Genomic DNA, 4,460 nt, shown 5'->3' with positions numbered 1-4,460 from the left:
TGTTTTGCATATATTATCTTGTCAGCACTCCCAATTGTAGAACAGCTTCATAGTTCAGTTCCAAAAATCTATTGACTTATAAAACTGTGTAGCCAATCACACTTCCTTGTGTCAGAGCACTGACACAGTGTCTTGCAATTAACATTAATGATCTCAAGTATACAGCACCAGCACTGGGGGCGACACACCGTACTTTTTTAAGATCTTCATAGACATATAGTCCAATTTTATTTTATTTTTTTTTATAAATTATGAACTGATGAGCCAGTCAGTGGCACAGTATGGAGGAGGAATAAAAAGAATGAAGCAATTTTATTCCATTTGGCCAGCAGCAGAAGGCAAACCCCAAAGGGAAGTTAAGGGGCACTGGTAGCATCTGAATGCTGAGTTATAATGAAGGCTACCATTTATGGAAGACTGTACTAGGTATAATGCTGAGTGGCTTACTTTTATCGCCTCATTTAACCCTCACCTCGGGTTTAAACTTGCATTTGGGTAAACACTTATGATTCCCATTTCTTTACAGATGAAGAAACTAGGACTCAGATTGGTTAACTAACTTAGGCCAGGTAGATGGTCTGAAACGATATGGAGTTCAGCCACAAATCTGCTCCTTTAAAACTCAGATTCTGATATACCATATCTTTTCCCCAGATTGGGAGAATGAAAGAATACCTCATGTCTGGGGAGACTGTGGGCAAGAATCAGGAAAACAGAAGTTGGGAAACACCCAGGTTTCAGATGAGACCACAAATTGTATAACAGTAATAATTCCTGATTGAAATGACAAAAGCCCAACTCAAGCTATCTTAAACCATAGAGGGACTTTTTGGCTCAGGGAACAAAACTACAGAAATAATGGGAGAAGAGTGGGTACAGTAGTCTTAATCCAGAGAAATGAAGGCCTCAGGTTTCTGTCTGTCTCTGTCTTCCCATACTTCAACTTTAATTCTCTCTATTCTTTCCACTCTTTGACACCAGCTCTCCCCATGAGGCTGAAGCCATATCTATAAATTGCCTCAGAATTTATCTTTAAAGCTTCACGACTAATGATGAAAAGGATCAGTTCCTCATAAATCTCAGAAAAATCCTAAGAAATTTTCTGATTGGTTTTGCCTAGATTATTTACTTCCTTATGGTTAGGTAACATTCTTATTGAAATCTCACTCTAACCAACCAGATGGTAGGAGTAGGAGGAGAATTCTTTCCTCTTCTAGAAAAAGAAGAAAAGGGGATATTGAACTGACAATAACAACAAATGTGTACTACTGGTAGAAACCAGATTAGTCATCAGAATAACAGATAGAGGAAACTAACCAAGTATGGAAAATACACCTTAAAATCAATTTTTTTTTCCTGCCTAATAAGGTATCTTGCTGTCAGAAGCAAATCCTTGCCAACCTAAAATCTACAACATCATAGAATCATAGAATCATTCCATCTCATACCTCTCCCCATTGCTCTGTATATCTATACACTCTCTTCTTCCTTTAGCTACTTTTATGTGTTTCAATCTCATTCCTTCTTAGATTGTTCTATTTCTCTATTTGTGGTGACTTGCCCTCAATTATTCAGATCTCAATTCAAATGCCACATCTTTATAGAGCACACCCCTGACTACCTTATTGTTGTAAAGCAATCCCTTGCCAGTTGTAACTTGTCATGGTACTTAATACCACTGACATTCTTATTCTTCTGTTTTCTCCTCTTCTTTTTCATTTTTTTCCTTTCTTTTCAGTTTCTGTTTGGTGGGAGTAGAGATCTTTTCTGTCTTCTTGTCCATTGTAAGGCCAGCACCTACAATATAGTGTCTGGCATACTGTGTAGGTTCTTAATACACATGTGTTGAATAAATAATTGAATGAATGAATCCTAGACTTAGAAGGGACTACAACATTTAACTTGAAACTTTATATGTAAAAGGTGCTTCAGACATGTTGAATAAATGAGAAATAGGAGAATCTGGGAAACCTATTTATTGGGATGTCTAGGAATATTGCTAATTTTGAATGGTATACCGATCCACATACCAAGGTTGACCGGCAAATGTCAATCTTCCCCTTCCTCATTCTCATTAGGTTGTTTGAGCTGTGTGAATGATATTTTGGAAAGGCCTAGCTTCTTGCAAGACTATTGTTTATTGAGGATATATCATATGTTAGACACCATATCAGGTACTTTACATGGATTAGCTTAATTTCTGAGAGTCAAAGTAGAGGATAACTACTACTTTGATCCAAAGGTTTATAAAAGGCAAAAATGGGATCTGAACTCTTTTCACTACATCGCAGTGGAACTGTTTTCAAAAGTGCTCTAGCAGATCTAGGAGGAGGTTTCAAAGTTCTGTGTTTGATGAGATCTAATGAATGATACCTGATCACAAACCCATCTCATTTTTATCTATGCCTGGCATGTGGGTGAACAGATGAAATTCTGTAACCCATCCCCACCCAACCTCTGTTGTCCCAGAGGTTTTTATCTCTTTGGACAGTAGTTTAAAAGTACAGTCCTCAGATCAGCATGTCATCATGTCCTGAGGACATGTTAGATATGCTAATTATCAGGCTCCATTCTTGACCTACTGAATCAAACTCTGGGGGTGGGCCCAGCGACGTTTTAACAAGCCCTCCATGTGTATTCTGATTCACATTAATGTTTGAGAGTCACTGCTTTAGGGCATCTTGTGGGAAGCCTAGTAATTTCAGCTGAAGGGGTACTTAGGTATCAATGGAGAATTTTAAAGGATAAGAAATGGGAATAGACTGACCAATTATCCCGGTTTGTCCAGGACTAGAAGGATATTTTAATTTTAAAACTGGGACTTTCTGGGAAAACCAGAACGAGTTGGTTACCGTATTAGTTTTTATTGCTGCCATAACAAATTGCTACAAACTTATCACTCGAAATAACACATTTATTACCTTTTCAGTTCTATAGATCAGAATTTCAACATGGGTCTCACCAGGCTAAAATCAATGTTAGCAGAACTGTGTTTCTTTCTGAAGGTATGGGGATAGAATCCATTTCATTGCTTTTTCCAGTTCCTAGCGGCCCCTTTCTCTGTCTTCAAAGCTAGCTATGTTGCATTTCTGTGACCATTCTTCTGTAGTCATGTCTCCCTCTGATCATAGCCGGAAAAGGTTCTTCAAATTTAAGCACCCATATTAGATAGGGCCTACTTGGATAATTCAAAAGAATCTTTTCATCTCAAGATCCTTTGTTTACTCATATTTGCAAAGTCTTTTTTTGCCATGTAAGGTAACATATTCAAAGGTTCTATAGGAGCTGTCATTCTCCCTACCAGTTTCCACAACTGGAAGCCTGGGATACAGAATTCTCAGTACTAAAACCAGTAAAGTCCTAGCAGAACTAGGATGAGTTGGCCCCTTAATTGAGGGGAAAGGGTAAAGAGAAGAACCATATTGCTGTGATGGTGGTGACATTAATTAGTGGTGAAAGAAACTCTGAAACAATGCTCTGGAGCTAGGCAAAAGTCGAAAGGAGGGAGTTTTGATTTTATGAGTTGTCTATTTTGTAATTTTGTTTAACCTGATTTAAACTTGCTCTTTTTCATGCTGGTGACATGATCTCTGATTTGTAGACATTTTGTGTGTGTGTGTGTGTGTGTGTGTGTGTGTGCATGTGTGTGTATGTGTGTGCATGTTGAGTATAACCATACTAATTTATTATTAGTCACTAACCATGGGTAATTCACTGTTGCTTATAAAATGCTACATTAACTACTGCTACCATTTAGTTATCAAGTTTTGATGGTAGGAAAAACAAATCACGACTTTAATTGTCTGAATCTGGCTCTGTGTATGTGATCAGCATGTGATCAAGGCCTTGCTGAGTCCTAAAGAGAACTGGTGAAACATTCACAAGAATGCAGGCTGTAGTAGTAGCTCTTGCTGGGAAGTAATGTTCCATGAGCTTTTTATTGTATATAATATATAGTAAAGATTTATTTGCCCTGCATAAATATCTGTCTCTAGTTCTACCATCTCTTTAAATAAAATGCCGCCCTCCCCAAAAAAAAGGCTTCTAAAATAGATGGAAATAGATGCACATAGAAAGTATTGATTATGTCACTGAAGTTTTGTGAATTTAGCATAAACCTAGATATATGAAACCAGTGATTGTCTCTCTTCTTCATGTTGGCCAGGAGGATAGGAATGGAAGTAGAGTGAGGACTTTGCCTACATGAGGTTGTAGGTATATTGTATTTTACATTGTGACACAGATGCTTCTCTGTAAAGGAGAGAGCACAGTCCTTGAAATGAAGATTGACATGGAAGGACTCAAATCCCAAATCCATCCCTTATTAACTGTATGACATAAAGGACACTTCTTATATTTCTGAGCTTTATTTTTCTTATCTTTAAAAAAGGATAATAATAACATATTTATTGTAAAGATTAAATAAAAATATACTTTAAGCATTAAGGGTCTGGTACAGA

The sequence above is a fragment of the Pteropus vampyrus genome, unplaced genomic scaffold, assembly GCF_000151845.1.
Source record: "Pteropus vampyrus isolate Shadow unplaced genomic scaffold, Pvam_2.0 Scaffold1, whole genome shotgun sequence".
In the NCBI taxonomy this organism is placed as follows: Eukaryota; Metazoa; Chordata; class Mammalia; order Chiroptera; family Pteropodidae; genus Pteropus; species Pteropus vampyrus.
The sequence above is the reverse complement of the archived record's forward strand: the minus strand, read 5'-3'. Positions refer to the sequence as shown.